Source organism: Macaca mulatta, chromosome 7 (assembly GCF_049350105.2).
Source record: "Macaca mulatta isolate MMU2019108-1 chromosome 7, T2T-MMU8v2.0, whole genome shotgun sequence".
Lineage (NCBI taxonomy): Eukaryota > Metazoa > Chordata > Mammalia > Primates > Cercopithecidae > Macaca > Macaca mulatta.
In genome coordinates this window covers 96,281,682-96,304,674 of record NC_133412.1, presented here as the reverse complement: position 1 = coordinate 96,304,674, position 22,993 = coordinate 96,281,682, and the positions used below count along the sequence as shown (strand labels likewise).

Below are 22,993 nucleotides of genomic sequence, written 5' to 3'. Positions count from 1 at the left end.
GAGACCAGCGATTAATTTTCTTGTAAAATGCCTTCTCCAAAATATTTTTTAAAAGGGGGTAAATATGAAAGGAAAATAAAGTTTGGGGCCCCCAAATCACTAAGCTAAAGGGAATAGTCAAGCTGGGGACAGCTTAGGGCAAACCTGCCTCCCATTCTATTCAAAGTCACCCCTCTGCTCACTGAGATAGATGCATATCTGATTGCCTCCTTTGGAAAGGTTAACAGAAATTCAAAGAATGTAACCATTTGTATACCACCTATCTGTGACCTGGTAGCCCCCTCCCCACTTCAAGTCTTCCTGCCTTTCCAGACTGAACCAATGTACTTCTTCCATACTGATTGATGTCTCATGCCTCCCTAAAATGTATTAGTTTTATACCCCAACCACTTTGGGCACAAGTCTTCAGGACTTCCTGAGACTGTCACGGACACATGTCCCCAACCTTGGCAAAATAAACAATTAACTGAGACCTGTCTCAAATTTTCGGAGTTCACATTATTTTGAAACCAAAATCTGGACACAAGATGTGCCCATTGCTATGGGGGTGTGTTTGCCTCTAGGCCCTCTCAGTGGACAGCGTGAGGTATAGCATTAGGTAATATTTGTGTGTATACCGACTGATGTATATACACATATTTCTGTCTATATATATACCAAGCTAGCTAGCCAACTCTAATCCAGTACCCAAGGGCTCATTCTATTTTTCCCTCCTTGCTTATGTTACTTCTCTTTCTCATAGTGAAAACCCTGCCTCCCCAAATCCACTATACATTTACTTATTTGTTCAGCCCCAGTATACATGTAAAGCCTTTTGACAACTATTAATCCATATACCATGAGAAACAAACTTACCAGGTAGAGTATAGTGTTTACATGCAGTGTGGACCTTTTTTTTTTTTTTTTTGAGACGGAGTTTCGCTCTTGTTCTGAGACTGTAGTGCCATGGTGCGATCTCGGCTCACTGCAACCTCTGCTTCCCAGGTTCAAGCGATTCTCCTGCTTCAGCCTCCCTAGTAGCTGGGATTACAGGTACCTGCCATCACACCCAGCTAGTATTTTTTATTTTTAGTAGAGATGGGGGTTTCACTATGCTGGCCAGGCTGGTCTCCTGACCTCAGGTGATCCACCCACTTCAGCCTGCCAGAGTGATGGGATTTCAGGCTGAGCCATCACGCTTGACTCCAGTATGTGGACCTCTTTTGATATTTGAAGATATTTGATTATAAACTGGATATTAGTTGATACCAATGGAATTGTTAATTTCATTAGGTGTGATAATGGCCTTGAGTTATGTAAGACAATTCCATAATTTTTTTTGGAGGTGCTTATTGAGATATGTGGGGATGAAATAGCATGATGTCTGTAGTTATTTTTTAAACATTTCAGTAAAGAAGACAAGACATAGAAGGGGGAAATAGGTAGATAAAACAACATAGCAAAATCTTGATAATTGTAGAACCTGAGTGATGATTCTGATATGTGAGAGTTCATTGTATTCTCTCTCCTTTGGGGAATGTTTGAAATTCTTTATTATACAATATTTTGTATTATTTTTAAATTATGTTTACTTTTTTAAAATAATTTTTAATTTACTTATTTAATTATATTTACTTTTAAAATAGGCAAATTAGTGAAAATTCAAAAGCTATCAAAAGGCTTGCAATAAATAATTAGTCTTCGTTTTTCCTCTGTTCTCAGTCACCAAATTTTCACTTCCAAAGGCCATTAATAGTACTAGGTCTTGTGTATCTTTCCACAGATCATTTGCATATTGCAAATATCTACATATATTCCATTTTTACACACACAAATGGTAACCGACTTTATATCTTGTTCTAGACCTCTTTTAAAACTTTCCATTTATAATTTCAGACATACAGAAAAGTACAAATGTAGAACAAAGAATTTTGGGCTGTCCAAGCACAGTGGTGTTTACAACTAATTGAGCACAACCATTTATAGATTTCTTTTTTTTCTTTTTTTTTTTTTTGAGACAGGATCTGACTGTCACCCAGGCCAAAGCAAAGTGGCATGATAACGGCTCACTGCAGTCTCTGCCTCCTGGGCTCATGCAATCCTCCCACTCCAGCCTCCCAAGATGCTGGGACTACAAGTGCACATCACCATGCCAGGCTAATTTTTTGTTTGTTTGTTTATTTTTAAGACAGAATCTTGCTCTTGTCACCCAGGCTGGAGTGCAATGGCGTGATTTCAGCTCACTGCAGTCTCCACCTCCTGGGTTCAAGCAATTCTCCTGTCTCAGCTTCCCGAGCAGCTGGGATTACAGGTGCCCGCCACCACTCCCAGCTAATTTTTGTATTTTAAGTAGAGACAGGGTTTCGCCATGTTGGTCAGGCAGGTCTGAAACTCCTGGCCTCAGGTGATCCACCCACCTGGGCCTCCCAAAGTGCTGGGATTACAGACATGAGCCACTGCGTCTGACCCAGGCTAATTTAAAAAAAAAAAGGTTTTTTTCTTTGTAGAGATGGTGGGGATCTCCGTAGGTTGTCCAAGCTGGTCTTGAACTCCTGGACTCAAGCAGTCCTTCCCCCTCAGCTTCGCAAAGTGCTAGGATTACAGGTGTGAGCCACGGCACACTGACCCCTCTTACAGATTTCCTTGTTCTTTCTCCATTCCTATTGTTTCACTTGACTAGCAAAAAAAAAAAAAAGAAAGAAAAGAAAAAGAAAAAGAATTCCTGTTTACCGTAATCCAGATTCTCCAAATGTTATTTTACCATCTTTGCTTTGTTATTCTCTCTCCATTATTGTTTTCTTCTGTGTTATTTGAGAATAAGTTGCAGACATAATGCCCTGTTACCCCTAAATACTTTAGTGTGTACTTCCTAGAAATAAGGACATTCTCTTACATAAGCAGAGTTCAGTTATCAAAATCAAGAAATTAACATTGATATTGCATTGTCTAATCTAGAAATTTTATGCAAATTTTGCCAATTTTCCCACAAATATCCTTTATAGAAAAAGAGAGAGGCCAGGTGCAGTGACTCACACCTGTAATCCCAGCACTTTGGGAGGCCAAGGCGGGCGGATCACAAGGTCAGGAGATTGAGACAATCCTGGCTAACACACGGTGAAACCTCGTCTGTACTAAAAATACAAAAAAATTAGCTGGGCATGGTGGTGGGTGCCTGTTGTCCCAGCTGCTCAGGAAGCTGAGGCAGAAGAATGGCATGAACCCGGGAGGCGGAGCTGGCAGTGAGCCGAGATCATGCCACTGCAATCCAGCCTGGGCGACAGAACAAGACTCCGTCTCAACAAAAAAAAAAAAAAAGAAAAAGAAAAAGAGAGAGAGGAAAAAAGTGTTTTCTCTATCCAGAATCATGTTGCATTTAGTTATTAAAAAAGATTAAAACACAAGTTTATAAAGTATTGTTATTTATTTATTTATTTATTTTGAAACAGAGTCTTGCTCTGTCGCCCAGACTAGAGTGCAGTGGCGCATTCTCGGTTCACTGCAACCTCCGCCTCCCAGGTTCAAGCGATTTTCCTGCCTCAACCTCCCAAGTAGCTATGGTACAGGCACCCACCACCACACCCAGCTAATTTTTGTATTTTTAGTAGAGACGGGGTTTCACCATGTTGGCCAGGCTAGTCTCGAACTCCTGACCTCAAGTGATCAACCCTCCTCGGCCTCCCAAAGTGTTGGGATTATAGGCATGAGCCACTGCGCCTGGCACAAATAACCTTAAAAGAAATTAAAATTCCTGTAATTATACCTTTTAGACTAAATTCCTAGATAACGTGGAACATTATCTAAAGGTAATCTAAAATTTCCTTTTGATAGTATCAAAACAGGTAATCTGCCCGCCTTGGCCTCCCAAAGTGCTGGAATTACAGGTGTGAGCCACCACGCCCAGCCACAAGTTTATAAATTAGAAATTGAAAGCCCATCACCTCTGATCTTATTCCCCAAAGACAAACATGGTTGACAGCCTTCATATAAATCCTTCCAGAATTTCTTTCAATGCATATACCAACACACAACATACATATATATTATATACACTTAAACTAAAATGTGGTATTATACATAATATCTGTAATTTATTTAGTAGATGGTTCATTTTTATCTTTTTTTTTTTTTTTTTTTGAGACGGAGTCTTGCTTTGTCACCCAGGCTAGAGTGCAGTGGCCGGATCTCAGCTCACTGCAAGCTCCGCCTCCCAGGTTCACGCCATTCTCCTGGCTCAGCCTCCCGCGTAGCTGGGACTACAGGCGCCCGCCACCTCGCCCGGCTAGTTTTTTTTTGTATGTTTTAGTAGAGACGGCGTTTCACCATGTTAGCCAGGATGGTCTCGATCTCCTGACCTCGTGATCCGCCCGTCTTGGCCTCCCAAAGTGCTGGGATTACAGGCTTGAGCCACCGCGCCTGGCCTAATTTTTATCTTTATACATAGTTCTTGTCAAAAGTTATCTGATTAATTACGCCTTAATTTAATTAATCTATCCCATATTGATGTACTTATAGAGTGTTTCCAATTTTTAATTATTGTAATAAATGCTGTAATAAACATCTTTATCCATTTATCTTTGAACACTCATGCAATTATATGTAAAAGTAATTTTCTAGAAGTACAATTATTAGTTGATTATACACAGTTTGTAATTATATCTTGAATCCATTTCTTTCCATTTTTGCCACTCTTGCTTTACTTCAGTCCTTCTTTATTCCTTGCTTTGATTAATCGCCTCTTCACTGCTCCCTGACCCTAGATTTGCCCAGCTCCATTCCATCCTACCACTGCTGCCAGATCCAATCACTGTTCTGCTTAAAATTACCCATTTTAAAGACAACTTAATGAGCATGGCACTAAACTCTTCATAATCTACATTTCTTTTTGCACCTCTCAATATTTGGTAAAAGGCTTTACCAGCCAGGCGCGGTGGCTCAAGCTTGTAATCCCAGCACTTTGGGAGGCCGAGTCGGGCGGATCACGAGGTCAGGAGATCGAGACCATCCTGGCTAACACGGTGAAACCCCGTCTCTACTAAAAAATACAAAAAAACTAGCCGGGCGAGGTGGCGGGCGCCTGTAGTCACAGCTACTCGGGAGGCTGAGGCAGGAGAATGGCGTGAACCCGGGAGGCGGAGCTTGCAGTGAGCTGAGATCCGGCCACTGCACTCCAGCCTGGGCAACAGAGCGAGACTCCGTCTCAAAAAAAAAAAAAGGCTTTACCAAACTTCAGTCGTATTAAATTTAAATCATGCTGTCTCACCCGTGTGTCTCTGTGCACATGATTTCCCTTTGCTTGGCATATTCTCCTTATTAACCTTTTTTGTTTTGTTTTTTTGAGACAGAGTCTCACTCTGTGGCCCAAGCTGGAATGCAGTGGTGCCATCTCGGCTCCCTGCAACCTCTGCCTCCCAGGTTCAAGCGGTTCTCTTGCCTCAGCCTCCTGAGTAGCTGGGACTACAGGCATGCACTGCCACTCCCAGCTTAATTTTTGTATTTTGTTTGTTTGTTTGTTTGTTTGTTTGTTTTTGAGATGGAGACTCGCTCTGTCCCAGGCTGGAGTGCAGTGGCATGATCTCTGCTCACTGCAACCTCCGCCTCCCGGGTTCAAGCAATTCTCCTGCCTTGGCTTCCTGAGTAGCTGGGACTACAGGCGCATGCCACCACGCCTGGCTAATTTTTTTTTTTTTGTATTTTAGTAGAGACGGGGTTTCACCATGTTTCCCAGGCTGGTCTTGAACTCTTGAGCTGAGGCAATCCACCTGCCTCAGCCTCCCAAAGTGCTAGGATTACAGGAGTGAGCCACCTCACCTGGCCTAATTTTTGTATTTTTAGTAGAGATGGAATTTCACCATGTTGGCCAGGCTGGTCTGAAACTCCTGACCTCAAGTGGATCTGCCTACCTCAACCTTCCAAAGTTCTGGGATTACAGGCATGAGCCACCGTGAGCTTCTTGTAATAACTTCTATTCGTCCTTCCAGATTCAGCTCAGAAACCACTTTCTCCAGATGCCTACTCTAACCTGCCCATCTGAGGGGTGCTCCCCTAGTATCCTTTGCATACTGTAGCTTTTGCCTCACCATGTTATAATTGCTCGCTAATCTCTCTCTAACCAGACTGGGACTGTATCTTCATCTGGGGATTACCAACCATTCTAAGGTGTTGGCCATGTAAAAGGTGCTTACAACTAGGTGCAGTTAGCTCATGCCTGTAATCCCAGCACTTTGGGAGGCCAAGGTGGGAGGATCACTTGAGTCCAGGAGTTCAAGACCAGCCTGAGCAACATAGTGAGAACTCGCCTCTATAAAAAATAAACAAAATTAGCCGGGAGTGGCGGAGGGTACCTGTGGTTCCAGGTACTCAGGAGGCTGAGGTGGGAGGATCGCTTGAGTCTGGGAGATTGAGGCTGTGGTGAGCCGAAATTGCACCACTGCACTCCAGCCTGTGTGACAGAGGGAGACAGTGTCTCAAAAAAGAAGGAGGGGAAACAAAGAAAAGAAAGAAAGAGAGACACAGAGAGAAAGGTGCTTAGTAAATATTTGATGAATGATGGAATAGAAAAAAAATTATCAGGGAGAAAGTTACCCCACTTTCAGATGCACTTTAGCACACTCCCACAGGAATACATATCAAGGATGAAAGAAACTTAGGGACAAAATGAAGAAGATTGGTAGTTACGTGAAGTTGCCGGCACTGGGTACCCTAGGAAAAAGATTCATCTAACAATCAAATCATTCATTCAACAAATATTTCCCCAGCAAATGTCATGGACCAACCACCGTTTAAACCGCTGATAATAGTGTAAGGAAGAAGACAAAGTCCTGGCTCTCCTGGAGTTTACATTCGTCTAGGGTTCTAGTGGGACAATTTTATCTAAGCTCCCACAGTATCTGAGGCACAAAGCTAGGTAGGGGTAGGGGTGGGATGTAAAGACATGAAACTCCTTCAAAAAGCCTATTCCCTATTTGGGAATCCAAATATCTATACAATTTCACACACTACAAAGTGAGAGTATGTAAAAATTTCAGAAATATTAATTCATCCAGTCAACAAATAATACCATATTATGAATCAACAGTACATGGTAACAGATAGGGCTCTTGCGTTCAAGATAAATACTTCTGTAAAATCTCACAGATAAATATATAACCATTAAATATGTTAAGTATTGTCATAAAAGACCAAACACCTGGAACCATGAGAGCATATCATTTGGGAAGGCTTCCTGGAGGAAGTGGGGAACACTTTGAGAGCACAGAGAAAAGAGAGATCAGGCTCATTGCCTAGAGGCCCAGGTGTTTGTGAAAGTTTCATTCTGCAGTGATGGATGGGAGGGGCATTCCAGGCAGAGAAAATGGGTAAGTAAAGGTTCATATGGAAAGGTATAGGGTGATCCAGCATGGCTGAGGGACATCAAGAGGGATGGTGGAGAAAAGAAGATGTTATGGGACAAAAACTGGAGAGAGGGATTGAAACCTCCATCCAAGCCTCCATCCTAGTGGTTATTTTCTCACCACTAGCTTAGAAAATAGAGTATAAATTTATTGGATTTATAAATTCAATAAATAAATCTAAGCAATAGGCAGATCCACTGAATTAGAATTTCAGAGAATTTTGTGGGCGAAATGAAGATGGACCACAGCATGAAGTTGCCACTAGAGGGTACCATTGGAGAAGGCCGACCTGAGAAATTATTACACACTTTGCCTGTGCCAACCATACATATATATTTATACACACACACACACACATAGGTATAGATTCAGGTCAGGGGGTTGTTTGGCTGGCTTTTGCTTTGTTTGTTTATTTGAGACAGGGTCTTGCTCAGTTGCACACGCTGGAGTGCTGTGGCGTGATCATAGCTCACTACAGCCTCAAACTCCTGTGCTCAGGCAATCCTTCCGACTAAGCCTCCCAAGTAGCTGGGACTACAGGAAAGCACTACCACACCCACCCCAAGTATATTTTTTGAAGTTCCTCAGCTGATTGTGATGTGTATTCAGCTAGTCTTAAGGACCACCACTTTATGCAATGGGGAGCCATCAAAGGCTTTTGAGCAGGTTGGAAACATGATCAACTCATGTTTTACAAAACATAACTCTGGGGATAGAATAAAGGGATGGAAGGTCACAGACAGGGAAATTAGTTGGTAGGCAATTGTAATGGGACTAAAGAGAAATGAATTATTCTGGAATAGGGCAGCAGCTATGGGATGGGAAGAAAACAGCTGTGAAACAAATTTCAGAGGTAGGACTGATAGGACTTGGTAACCAATTGGATATGGGGCTAAAAAGGGAAGAGGGAAGGAAAAAGTTGGAGGTCTTCAGCCTGGGTGATTGAAAGCATGATGCTGTGGCCATGGCTAGAAATGGGGAGCACAGGAGGAAAAATAGCTTTGGCCAGGGAACTGAGAAGAGCTGGACTTTGAACCCAATGACTGGTACAGATCCAGGGCTCTGAGCTGGATCCTGTATTCTTCTCACTGTATTCTCACTATATTTTTTATTATTTCATTTTATTAATATTTATTTATTTATTTATTTTGAGACAGGGTCTCACTCTGTCACCCAAGTTGGAGTGCAATGGCGCAACTTGGCTCACTGCAACTTCTGCCTCCTTGGTTCAAGCAATTCTCACGCCTCAGCCTCCCAAGTAGCTGGGACTACAGGCATGTGCCACCGCACATGGCTAATTTTTGTATTTTTAGTAGAGACAGGGTTTCACCATGTTGGCCAGGCTGGTCTCAAACCCCTGGCCTCATGAAATCCACCCACCTCGGCCTCCCAAAGTGCTGGGCTTACAGGCATGAGCCACGGTGCCTGGCCTCTCGTTATATTTTTCCCATCCTTTTTGGATGATAATATCAGTGACCACTTATGTACTAATAATTCTTAAATCTGATTTTTTAGCCCAAATCTTTCTTCTGGGCTAGGGATACCATATATCCAACTATCTACCAAGTGTTACCACATACATGTCCTGTATACATTCATTCAGCAATTTTAAATTGGGTACCTACTTAGTCCTAGGCACTGCACTGGGCCCTGGAGACATTAGTGAGCAAAAAAAGCGCCATTGTCCCTGCACTCATGGAGTTTGCAGTCTAGTTGGGGAAGTAGACAATCATAAAATCACTCTAGTTAATACAGATACAGCGTGATTAATGTATAATCACAAGTGAGGACTCTGAAACAAAGAACACACTCTAGGGCCAGGAATGGGGTGGGTGGGGGCTCTCTGAGGAAGTAACACTTGTGCTAAATCAGAAAGATAAATAGCAGTGAAATAGGCTAAGGGGGAAGAGAAGCCTCTAGGCAGAAGAAAGGGCATGGACACAAAAAAAGCTCTTTGGGCCCTAGAACAGTGGCTCATGCCTGTAATCCCAGCAGTTTAGGAGGCCTAGGCAGGAGGATTGCTTGAGACCAGGAGTTCAAGATCAGCCTGGGCAACATAGCAAGACCCCATCCATATGAAAATATTTTAAAAATTAGCTGGGCATGGTGGTGCAGCCCTGTAGTCCTAGCTACTCAGGAGGCTGAGGCAGGAGGATTGCTTGAGCCCAGGAACTCAAGACTGCAGTGAGCTATGATCACTCCAGTGCCCTCCAGCCCATCTGAGAGAGCAAGCCCCTGTTTCTTTTCTTTTCTTTTCTTTTCTTTTTTTTTAAGCCCTTTGGTAGGTGCATCTGAGGACTGAAAGGAAGTTTATGTGGCTGTGGCACAGAGAGCAGTGGTGACGCAGAGTGGGCTTGGAAGCCAGCCAGAGGTTGGGCCATGCATTTTGGCATGATTACTCAGGCCTCAGAGTGAAGAATGGACAGAGGCAGGCTGGAGAAACAGCAGAAAGAATAATGACAGAGAGACAGTGGGCGCTCAAAGGATTGGTAGTTACAATCAGAAAGAAATTTTTCAGCACCTGGTAAAAGGCACTTTTCCATGGTGGCTAAGTGTCTAGGCTCTGGTTTGGAGAGTAAATGCTAAGCCAGGTGCTCCAGTTCATAAGGAAGTTTTCAGAGGTCAGTAGACAGCAGCAATTGAGGATGTGACCAAGTGTTACAAATCATCCAGAGAAGAATTGAGAAATAACAATGTAATGATTGAAAGCAACCGAGGTAGAAAAGAATGTTGTACCTTTTTTCTCCCGTGGCACAGTGAAAAGAGCAAATGCAGTGAGGTCAATCAAGATTTAGAGTCCAATTACAGCTCTGCCATTGTGTGTGTCCTTGGCAAGTCAAGTAATCTTGAACCCGTTTCCTCCTTTGTGAAATGCAAAACAACATTTACCTTGAAAAGTTGTTTGGAAGGTTAAATGAGATTAAACATGATGAAATTCCTTGCTCCATGAAGTGTCTGGCACATAGTGGTTGCTCAATACATGCTAATCCCTTCCACCATCCAGGCGCCATCAGAACATGGCAAGGACCCATCTCTACTGAGGAGTATTAGGAGGGTGGATGTGCTGTCAGGAGAGCACAGGTTTCATTTGAGGTGTGGAGGTCCAAGGAGTGTTGGAAGAAGATACTGAGCACATGAAATGAGTGCATGAAGTAGGGGAGAATTAGCACTAAATTGAATTACTGCATAGAAATGAGACTATAATGAAGGAAGAGCATTACAAAACAATTGGTTCTGGAGCAGTAAGGGTGAATCATGGGAACAAAGAAGAACAAAGCCTTAGAGGTAGACAAGAGACATGGTGAAGATGGGCTATGAGTCAAGTATTTATAATTCCATTTGGTTCCTCTGATAGCTTAATTCATTTATTATAAATCTTTCTTGTTTTCTAAATCTGTAAGACTTTACATTTACCTCAGAATACTACTTTAGCTGCATCTCATGGGTTTTTTAATGCAATTCTTTTTTTTTTTTCTTTAGAGACAGAGTGTCATTATGTTGCCCAAGCTGGTCTTGAACTCCTTGGATCAAGCAATCCTTCCACCTCAGCCTCCTGAACAGTTGGGACTGTAGACATGTACCACAACGCCTGGCTCCTATATGCAGTACTTTCATTGTCAGTTAACTTCTAGTTATTTCATAATTTCCATTATTGTTATTTAACCGAGTTATTTAGTTCATTTTCAAGTTTCCCAGAAGTCTTTACTTTATTTTCTATTTTAATTGTTGATTGCTAATTTAATTTTGTTGTGACCCAAGAATCTGTGTGATGCTGTATGATTTCACATCTTTGAAATTTCTAGAGTTCCTCTGTGACCCAGTAAATCAAAATGTTTTTTTGTTTGTTTGTTTGTTTGTTTGTTTTGAGACGGACTCTCGCTCTGTCGCCCAGGCTGGAGTGCCGTGGCCGGATCTCAGCTCACTGCAAGCTCCGCCTCCCGGGTTCACGCCATTCTCCTGCCTCAGCCTCCGGAGTAGCTGGGACTACAGGCGCCCGCCACCTCGCCCGGCTAGTTTTTTGTGTTTTTAGTAGAGACGGGGTTTCACCATGTTAGCCAGGATGGTCTCGATCTCCTGACCTTGTGATCCGCCCGTCTCGGCCTCCCAAAGTGCTGGGATTACAGGCTTGAGCCACCGCGCCCGGCCTAAAATGTTTTTAAATATACTATGCCTACTTGGAAATAATGTATAGTCTCCATTTTTTAATGCATGGTTCTTTAGAAATCTATTAGATCAAGCTTGCTAATTTGTTCAAATATTTTATCTGTTTACTAATTTTTCTGGCCTGTTTGACATATCAGCGTTGTTTTGTTTGTTTTTTGAGACAGAGTGTCACTCTGTAGCCCAAGCTGGAGTGCAGTGGCATGATCTTGGCTCACTGCAACCTCCACCTCCCAGGCTCATGCAATTCTCATGCCTCAGCCTCCCACATAGCTGGGACTACAGGTGGGCACTACCACACCCAGATGATTTTTTTTATTTTCGTAGAGATGGGGTTTCACCATGTTTCCCAGGGCGGCCTTAAACTCCTGAGCTCAGATGATCTGCCCTCCTTGGCCTTCCAAAGTGCTGGTATTATAGGTGTGTGTCACTGCTCCTGGCTGATTCATCAGCTTCTAACAGAGATACATTAAAATTTCTCCCAATGATTGCAAATTTTTCAAATTCGTTTTTCAATTCTATCAATTTTTTCTTCATATATTTCTTTTTTTTTTTTTTTTTTTTTTTGGAGACGGAGTCTCGCTCTGTCGCCCAGGCTGGAGTGCAGTGGCCGGATCTCAGCTCACTGCAAGCTCCGCCTCCCGGGTTTACGCCATTCTCCTGCCTCAGCCTCCCGAGTAGCTGGGACTACAGGCGCCCGCCACCTCGCCCGGCTAGTTTTTTTGTATTTTTTAGTAGAGACGGGGTTTCACTGTGTTAGCCAGGATGGTCTCGATCTCCTGACCTCGTGATCCGCCCGTCTCGGCCTCCCAAAGTGCTGGGATTACAGGCTTGAGCCATCGCGCCCGGCCTCTTCATATATTTCAAGCCTTATTTTTAGGTACACAGAAGTTCAAGACTGTCATATCTTCTTGAGTGTTCTTTTAATTATTTTATATTGGCCTCCTTTATATATATTGATGCTTTTTGCCTTAAATTCTAATGTGACTGATAATACCATTGCTGCCATTTTTATTTAGTGCTTGTCTGCTACCTATTTTCCTCTTTTGTTTTTAATTTTTAAATGATAGTATATGAGGCCAGGCATGGTGGCTCACACCTGTAAATCCAGCACTTTGGGAGGCCAAGGCGGATGGATCATCTGAGGTCAGGAATTCCAGACCAGCCTGGCCAACATGGTGAAACCCTGTCTCTACTAAAAATACAAGAATTAACCAGGCATAGTGGCAGGCTCCTGTAATCCCATCTACTTGGGAGGCTGAGGCAGGAGAATCGCTTGAACCCAGGAGGCAGAGGTTGCAGTGAGCCGAGATCACGCCACTGCACTCCAGCTTGGGCAACAAGAGTGATACTTCGTCTCAGGAAAAAAAAAAAGATAGTATATGGTTTTAAAAGTCATATTGTACTATAAAACTTGTAATAACTACCCCCACTCTTCTTCTCTTTCCATCCTTCGTTTTTTTTTTTTGGTTAAATCTTCTATTAGTATGTATTATTATGACTATCTACGTATTCTTTATTGCTGAGCCAAATCAAACAATTCCTTGAAGTTAATACTTGCCTCATGTTTTCATTTGCTTGCTTTTCTATGTCACTATCACTAGTTCTTCTTAGACTCATTTGATAAAAACATAAATCCACCCCCTGGATACTATGTTCCAGGCTGTCAAACATCAAGTAATCCTCAGCTGCATTTTTATTTTCTGGGAGACATCCTCTTGAGTCCTCCATTCTGCTGTCCCTCTGGAGGGGTGGCTGTCTGATCCTGATACACCCACTTATCCTAGGAATTCTCTTTGACTGTCTCTAGTTATGGTACCTTATTCCTGAACCCAGGGTCTTCTTCCTCCTTTATTTATTCCCTTATTTTGGTGGTGCACATTCTCCAATAGCTTTCTGAAAAACAACACAAGGGAGGTAAATGTGAGATCTTATATTTTGATAGGGATTTTATTTTATATCCACTTTTGATTGATACTTTGGCTATGTATAATTTTCTGAGTTGAAAATCATATTCCTTCTCAAGTTTGAAGACATTGTTCCGTGTAAACTTCTATAATAGTATTGCTGCTGAGAAAGGCAGTGCCATTCTGGTAGCATTCTTTTTTTTTTTTTTGAGACGGAGTTCCACTCTTCTTGTTGCTCAGGCTGCAGTGCAATGGCACGATCTCGGCTCAGCGCAACCTCTGCCTCCCGGGTTCAAGCGATTCTCCTGCCTCAGCCTCCTGAGTAGCTGGGACTACAGGCATGCACCACCATGCCCACTAATTTTGTATTTTTAGGGGAGACAGGATTTCTCCATGTTGGTCTCGAACTCCCGACCTCAGGTGATCCACCTGTCTCTGCCTCCCAAAGTGCTGGGATTACAGGTATGAGCCACCACGCCTGGCCTCTGGTAACGTTCTTTATGTATAACCCATTTCTCTTAGCTGGAGATTCTCAGGATCTTCTCTTTGATTCTCAGTAGTATGAACATTCCTCATGATGTGCCTTGACGTGGGACTTTCTTTTTTTATCTTTTATTGTTCTAGGTGCTCAGTGTGCCGTTTCAAAGTGGACACTCGTGTTTTTCACTTCCAGAATAGTTTTTGCATTATTTGCATTATTTCTTTGTTTTCTCCTCTCTGTTTTCTGTTGTTTTGCTCCCATTAGTCAGAAGTTGGAAAATCCTGAATTAGTCCTCTAATTTTATATTTTGTCTTTTCATCTTTTAACCTATCTTTTAGAGATTTCTCAACTTTATTTTCTAATGCTTCTATAGAATATTAACTTCTTTCATCGTATTTTAATTTCTAAGAGCTTTCTATTGTTTTATGAGTGTTCCTGTTTTGTTTTATGGAAACAACACTTTCTCTTACCCCTCTAAGTATAAAAACTACAGTTTGAGGGGAGGTCTTTTCCACCCCAGCATCACCTATGTTTGTTATCGTCTGTGGCTTTCATGCCAGAGCTTACCTCAAATGTGCACTGCTCCTTTGCTGGGGACTCTAGGTAACTAAGCTATAGCTGGACTTCAAAAGGAAAGAGAAAGATCAGAAGTGTTTGTACTTAAGGTCTAGGAGGTCCTTGAAGGCAGAAGGTCTTTGTTCACCATAATATCCCCAGTGTCTAGCATAGTAAACAGTTGATTACTATTGACTGAGTATGTTAATGAAGTTAACTGAATACATCCAGGTGTTTGTAATTCACTTTCTATTAGAATAGCTTTCTCTGTTAGTCTGATAAATTGTATAGTACTAGAAATCAAAAAGGCCACATTCTGTTACCATGGGTTTTATATTCTATATCAGTGATCTCCAAACTATAGTCTGGCCAGAGTTTCAAGTGACTGGGTCTATACATTTTCCCCTTACTAAACTTTTGGGTTTTCTCCCCAAATTTGCCACACATTTCTGGTACAGGTGAGTACAGTTGATTATTATGATTTGGTGAAAAAGAGGTAAGACAAATAGAGCTATATTTTTAACATATTGGTCTTATGAAGATAATTAAAGGCATAAAGGCATAGCTATCACCAAATTAGTGACTATAGTTTCTGGCATTCCCATAATTAGAATATTCTTGAATGCATGGCCTGAAAGGGCAGACTCTGTAAAATCCTCCTTTGGAAACAAGGATTTAGATTTCCAATAATTTGCAGTAATTGAACAAAATTTGTCTTGAAAATACACGTTTACTCTCCCAAAGATTCGATATACAGTGAATATCGAATATTCATTTGTTGAGTGCCTTCTATATGCCAAGAACTGCTCTAGGCCTTAGGGAAATAATGGTGAAGAAACAAGCAAAGGTTTTATTTGTTTGTTTTTTATTACAGAAAAATTTAAACATATACAAAAGAAGACAGTCTAATGGACTCTTACCTATCATCCCACTTAAACAATGTAAACTCAGCCTTTTTTCACTGGTAACCTATCCTTCCCTCTATCCTTCCTCCTATATTATTTGAAATAAATCCAAGATATCAGATTATTTCATCCATAAATATATTTACATATATCTCTAAAAGATAAAACTTTTTAACGATAGCTGTAATATCATTACTCCCAAGAAAAACCAACTAACAACATCAATAATTCAGAGCTCACATTTTAATAGGAAAGACAAACAAGGAACAAAAAACCAAAAAAATTATGTTAAGTAGAGACAGATATTATAAAAGGCAAGGTACAGGTGATGGGATGGGATGGAGATGGGCTTTCTTTCTTTCTTTCTTTTTTTTGTTTTTTGAGACAGGGTCTCACTTGGTCGCCTAGGCTGCAGTGCGATCTTGGCTCACTACAACCTCCACCTCCCGGGTTCAAGCGCGTCTCCTGCCTCAGCCTCCCAAGTAGCTGGGACTACAGGCACGCGCCGCCACCACACCTGGTTATTTTTTGTATTTTTAGTACAGACGGAATTTTGCCATGTTGGCCAGGCTGGTCTTGAACTCCTGACCTCGGGCGATCCACCCACCTCAGCCTCCCAAAGTGCTGGGATTACAGGAGTGAGCCACTACGCGCGGCCTGAGATGGACTTTCTATTGGGTGGTCAGAGAAGTCCCCCGTGAGGAAGTGACATTTGCAGAGGGATGTGCATGATGTGAGAACGCGAGGATGCCCCCAAGACGGGTCTGCAGGCAGACTGACCCTGACAGAGGCGTCAACTAGCACCAGGCCCTGAGGCAGAGCTTAGTGTTCAAGGACTAGGAAGGAGGCCTATGAGACTGGAGGACCATGTGAAAGGAAGAGAAGGATATGAAGTCCAAGCAGCCACCAGGACCTGCAGGTTTGATTCTAGTTAGCTGTGATCGGCAGCGTTGGAGGGTTTTGAACAGGGAGGGACCTGATCTGATCTGTGATTACGAAGGATCATTCTGGCTGCCGTGTAGAGAATAAAGTGTAGAACATTTGTAGGAGAAACATGTGGAAGTAGGGAGACCAATTAGAAGGCTATTGAAACAGCATGGGTGAGAGTTGATGGTGAAGTGGTGATGAATCACTTAATGGGTGGTAGCAGTGGAGATGGCAAGAAGTGACTACTGTCTCGATATTTGCAAGATTTGACTTGAAGCTACAGCTAACAGGGATTGGCTGACAAACCAAATGTAGGATATATGAGAAAAAGGTAAGTCAAGGTTGACTCCAAGATGTTTTGGGCTGACCAATTAGTGCCATTTACTAACGTAGGGAATACTGGGCAAAAGTCAGGTTTGGAGGGGAAAGCACGCACTCACTTTTGGGCATATGAGGCTAGAGGTGCCTATGAAACACCCAAAACAGAGACATCAGTTAGGTGGTTAGATAGCTGGTTCTAGAGTTTATGCAAGAGATTAGGACTGGATCTATAAATTTGGAAAATATCAATGTAGAGTTGCTACTGAAAGCCACGGGACTGGATGAGATCACACAGCTAGAGAGGGAGGATAGAGAAGAGAAGAGACTGGGGAAAGGAAAGGATCCAGCCAGGAGCCTAAAAAGAGACAAATGAGGTTGGGGGAAGCCAGGAGAGTGGGTGCTCCAGAGCCATTAGCTGGCCACATGCTGCTGTAAGATCAATAAGATAAGGACTGAGAAATGATTGCTAGATTGGGCCTTCAGTGGTCCAACTGATAGAGTAGCTGTTGGTGACCTTGACAAGAATGGATTCCATGAGGTGATGGGGACAAAAGCTTTGATGTAGTAATTCCAAGCATCAGTGGAGATGAGGAAGTGGAGACGGGAGCAGAGAAGTTGGGTGGTAGCTGAAAGGAATGTAGCCTCAAGGGAAGTTCTGTTCATTTTGTCACATATTTTCAGATAAGATCTCACTCTGTTGTACAGGCTGGAGTTCAGTGGCACGAACATGGCTCACTGCAGCCCCAACCCCGTGGCTCAAGCAATCCTCCCACATCAGCCTCCTGAGTTGCTGGTACTACAGGCATGTACCACCACATCCGGCTAATTTTTTTTTTTTTTTTTTTTAATTTTTAGTAGAAACAAGGTTTTGCTATGTTGCCGAGGCTGGTCTCAAATTCCTGAACTCAAGTGATCCTCCTGCCTCGGCCTCCCAAAGTGCTGGGATTACAGACATGAGCCACCCAGTCCGGCCTGTTTGTTTTTCAATGGGAAGTATTACAGCACATCTGTATGCTGATAGGAATAATCCAGGAGACAGTGAAAAACTGATGATGCAGGAGAGAAGGGAATAATTTCAAGAGCAAAGTCCCTGAGCAGGGAGATAAGACAGGGAAGCTAGTACACAAATAGCGGAGATATATAGGAACACAGAGAGCACATTCATTTCAATGAGAGGGAAGGCAGAGGATGTGGGGAAAGCTACAGGTAGACTGACAGATTTAGTAAATGGAGCATGGGGAAGTTCTCTTCTGCCTATTCCCATTTTCTGCATGAAACAATAGTCAAAGATGTCAACTAGAAGTGAAGATTTGGGGTGTGGTATTGGTTTGAAGAGAGGAGCAGGTAAGTGGAAAGGTCAGTTAACAAGACTGTGGTAGGATTGCTGGCAGTGTTAAAGGCCTGCTTGAGATCTGTGCTCTGTATAAAATAATCTTCAAAGTCAAAACCTTGATTGTCTTTTTCTTCTCTTTCTGTGGTCCAGCCCCTGTACAGGCACCAAGGGCTACGTCTTGCTACAATTAGTTGGTATATCAAGGAGTCATTTGGTAATTATTTTATTTATTATGCATTAATGTACATCAACACTTATTTATACATTCATTCGTTCATTCATTCATTCACAATCATATTTATTGAGTGCCAGGCACCATTTTAAGTACTGGGGTTATAGCAGTGAACAAAGCAGGTCTTTGCCTCAGGGAACTTGTCATCTACATCTTTAAAAACCTGAGGCCCAGCACAGTGGCTCACACAGTGGCTCCCAGCACTTTGGGAGGCTGAGGCTGGAGGACTGCTTCAGACTAGGACTTTGAGACCAGCCTGGGCAACATAGTAAGACCTCATTTTTACTAAAAAGTTTTTGAAAATTAGCCAGGCGTGGTGGTGTGCACCTGTAGTCCCAACTACTTGGGAGGATGAGGCAGGAGGATCACTTGAACCCAGAAGTTCGAGGTTGCAGTGAGCTGTGATCACACCACTGCACTCCAACCTGGGTGACAGAGTGAGAATGAGACCCTATCTCCAAAAAGTAAAAATAAAAAAAAAAAACCTCATCTTTATTAAACATAATGAAAACCAATTAGATTAGGAAGGGGAAGTTTCCATATTTAAGTACTCAAAACTGGAGTCACTTAAATCCTTAGAAAGAAGATCTAAGGCCCCATGTTTAAGGCCCCATGACACATTGGGCCCAGCAAAGGAATCAAGACAATGCGGAGATCTGGCCTGCCACAGGGAGTGCCTCTTTATTTCTTTCCCACTAGTGCTGGGCTGGCTTGGTGGAATCCCACCAAGTGCAGCAGACAGAGGAGTAATCTGCTGGAATTTTTGTCTCTGGTGTCAGAGCAAGGATTCATCATTATCTCCAGAAGAGCTGAATTAATTAACCATCATAACAAAGCAGGGTCTGCTGCATCCAAATTCTCAGGACTGCATAAACCCTAGAAGACACAACTTCCTTTGAACTTATGAATATGCCCAAAAGGCAAACAGAGCATACACTAAAAAGGGCTTAATCACTGACGGAGTCTCCTCATTTCATCTTCCTTTCTTTCTGACCTATTTTGGCCTTTTCTTTTTTTTCTTCTTTTCTCATTAATTTTCTTTTTTTTTTTTTTTTTGAGACGGAGTCTCGCTCTGTCGCCCAGGCTGGAGTGCAGTGGCCGGATCTCAGCTCACTGCAAGCTCCGCCTCCCGGGTTCACGCCATTCTCCCGCCTCAGCCTCCCGAGTAACTGGGACTACAGGCGCCCGCCACCTCGCTCGGCTAGTTTTTTGTATTTTTTAGTAGAGACGGGGTTTCACCATGTTAGCCAGGATGGTCTCAATCTCCTGACCTCGTGATCCACCTGTCTCGGCCTCCCAAAGTGCTGGGATTACAGGCTTGAGCCACCGTGCCCGGCCTATTAATTTTCATCTGCTTTTCATTTTCTAATGAAGTAAAGTCTTCTAAAACTACTGGCTCAGGAAGCCCCCATCTAATCGACCATAGGCAGTGATCCCTGGGACTCTGGGAGGAAAGTTGGCTTTAGTTTAAGCAGGGTTTCCTTCTGCTTTAAACCAAAACACATAGATATGGGGCACATAGATATGAGAAGAAGGGTGGAGTGAGAGCATGGACTGTGAATTGACTCCAGGGAGAGATCTGGGTCCTTTGTTGGTAACCTCAAACTTCCCAGCTCGGTTACAAAAAGCAAGAATAAAGTGCTGTCTATTGGATCTAGAAAAAAAAATCAGGAATGGAGTGGATGAGCTTTGTGCTCCATTCCTTTGCATTAACAAACACGTCTAACTTGTTTCAGAAGGGGAATATTAAGCCGGGTGTGGTGGCGCACATCTGTAGTCCCAGCTACTCAGGAGGCTGAGGCTGGAGGATCACTTGAGCCCAGGAGTTTGAGGCTGCTGTGAGCTGTGATTGCACCACTACACTCCAGCCTGGATGACAGAGTGAGACCCTGTCTCTAAAAAAAGAGGGAGTAGGGGAATATTAGAACTTGACTGTGTTGGGTTTGTGTGTGTGTGTGTGTGTGTGTTAACTATTACAAGCAGCATGTCTCCAAGCCATGACCTCTTCTGTCCAGTAGGTGTCAGCCACGCACAGCCTTTCTCTTTCTAAATCCGTATTTGTAAGAAAACGGCCCTTTCATCCATAATTTTCCCTAGTTAAAGGGATCAATTTCTTCCTATCTGAAGCATGTAAAACAACCGAAACAGTGGCTCCGATATTGGAAACAGAATTGTACTAAGTACTTGGGATAGGGCCACACTGAGGACTGTGCGAAGGAGGTGACAAATGTTGGGAGGGCCCAGGTGAAGTCCTGTGGGTCTCACTGAGCAGGTAAGTGTTAGCATCAAGGTGAGTCTCTAAAAGGCACAGTTAAGACACCAAAGCAAAAACACAGAGTTTCCCTCAGGTGAAAGAAGTTGAGGCTTCGACCAGTAGCTATGGCATCCTGAAAAAGCGCACTGTGTAAACTATCGATCTCCCATTTGCCCTTGAATAGACTCTCTTGTCTTTGACCTCAGGTAAAATCTTTCTTTGAGCCTCAGGTTTCTAATTTTTAAAATCTTTAAAATAACTGCCTTGTCTGCCCAAGATACTACATGAGGAGGAAAAAATTGAGATATTGTTCAGAAAACCATTTTTAGGCTATAAAACACTATTTAAATGTAGAGAATAGAATAAAAATATAAAGTCAAATGCAGAATAGAGTAATCCCAGCACTTTGGGAGGCCGAGGCGGGTGGATTACGAGTTTAGGAGTCCAAGATGAACCTAACCAACGTAGTGAAACCTAAAAACACAAAAATTAGCCAGGAGTGGTGGTAGGCGCCTGTAATCCCAGCTACTCAGGAGGCTGAGGCAGGCGAATCACTTGAACCCAGGAGCCAGAGGTCGCAGTGAGCCGAGAGCCGAGATCGCACCACTGCACTCCAGCCTGGGTGACAGAGTGAGACTCCGTTTCAAAAACAAAAAACAAAAAACAGTGTTCAAAATCAAATAAACATTAGTTTGTAATTTTTTACAGATTTTTGTCAACATATTACACCAAGGCTTTTCTTTCTGCCTTGTGTTCAATGTTAGTCACATGGAATTTTGATACACTTAAGAGTTTATGTCACAAAAAGATTCCAACCTCAAGAGTGGTACTTAACATAAATAATGATCCCTTGGAAAGTGGGGAGATTCCTTTCCTAGCTTTGTTTGTTTGTTTTGGTTTTGGTTTTTTTTGAGATGGAGTCTCACTCTGTAGGCCAGGCTAGAGTGCAGTGGCGCGTTCTCGACTCACTGCAAGCCCCGCCTCCCGGGTTCACGCCATTCTCCTGCATCAGCCTCCAAAGTAGCTGGGACTACAGGCACCCGCCACCACGCCCGGCTAATTTTTTTGTATTTTTAGTAGAGACGGGGTTTCACCGTGTTAGCCAGGATGGTCTCGATCTCCTGACCTCGTGATCCGCCCGCCTTGGCCTCCCAAAGTGCTGGGATTACAGGCCTGAGCCACCGAGCCCGGCCTGGTTTGGTTTTTCTAAAGACAGGGTCTCACTTTGCCACCCAGGCTGGAGTGCAGTGGTTCGATCTTGGCTTATTGCAGCCTCAACCTCCCGGGCTCACACGATCCTCCCACCTCAGCCTCCTGAGTAGCTGGGACTACAGGCGTGAGCCATCACACCCAGCTAATTTTTGTATTTTTTGTAGAGATGGGGTTTCACCATATTGCCCAGGCTGGTCTTGAACTCCTGAGCTCAAGCACTGCACCTGCCTTGGCCTCCCAAAGTGCTGGAATTACAGGCATGAGCCACCATGCCCAGCCCCTTTCCTAAATATTACATTGCACCAGTAATAGATGGTAATAAGCCACTTATAAATTCCAAATGCTAAAGAAATAGAAATACTAATCTTCAGCAACTCTTCCTTTTCAACGTGTGCACCTAGTACCACTGTATTCCAAGAATGTATTTGATCCCATAACCCCCTAAACTTCTTAGTTCATAATTTGAGAAGGCTAAAGCTTACCTTATTGTTATCAGTTTACACTGGTTTTAGCAAGAGACCTCAAATTCATCACATTCATGTTTTATCCCACATTAAGTCTGCATCATATAAATTACAACTACCAAACATTACTGAAGGACCTCACGTTTGAGAAGCATTATTTGTTTTATACGATGATGTTGAAATCTGAGCAGAAGTCTTCAAAGCTGAATGCTTACAAATGAATCCACCAGATTTTCCCTCAGTGCTTTCTAAGGTTGTCAGGAAAGGCTAGAGGCAAATTCAACATTTTTTCATTTCCCATGACTCATTCCCTCCCATGGAGTTTTGTGCTATATATTCCCTGCCTTGTCTGGGATTTTTTGTTTGGTGTTTTTTTTTGGTTTTTTTTTTTTTGCTGAGCCTTTCAATTTGCTGTATCTTGAACTAGCAAAAGGAGGAGAGGAAGTTCCTCCCAACCTTTGAAACCTCTTAATACTTGCTGAGTTATCAAGGGGGCAGATGACTGCTGATTGAACTTTACCCCATTTGAAAAAGGTTTTGCTACGATAGCTCAACCAACCTCATTTTAAGGAATTAAGTATTTATTTTCCTTAAAACCCAAAATCTTTTGGAACATTTTCCAGAAAGTGAGGCCAAATTTCTGTAGTTAGAGGTCAGTTTGGGGGAACTTTATTTTTTAGGCCCACTTTAAAATTAAATAATTTTGCATAATATATTTAATAAGGCTAAAATTAACTTTATTTTAGACTTATAGTGTTGTCCACTATATTGCTTTATACTGTTTTTTTGAAATACTTTACAATTATGAATAGACATTGTTGCTCTCACCTTAAGGCAGCAGTTTCTGAGTGAAATTCTTCAGGGAAGTAGA

General features: G+C 42.6%; 1 protein-coding gene across 1 annotated transcript in view; it reads right to left on the bottom strand.

Annotated features, from left to right (window-relative positions):
- The window catches only part of RNF212B (ring finger protein 212B), a 100,343-nt gene extending 77,930 nt beyond the window's left edge, over window positions 1-22,413 (bottom strand). Inside the window, exons 1-2 of the mRNA XM_077940715.1 lie at window positions 22,265-22,413; window positions 13,351-13,427 (exon numbers count right to left, since the gene is read on the bottom strand). The gene's annotated coding sequence lies outside the window, so the exon portion shown is untranslated. The remainder of the gene's footprint in view (window positions 1-13,350; window positions 13,428-22,264) is intronic.
- Window positions 22,414-22,993: the final 580 nt, after the last annotated feature.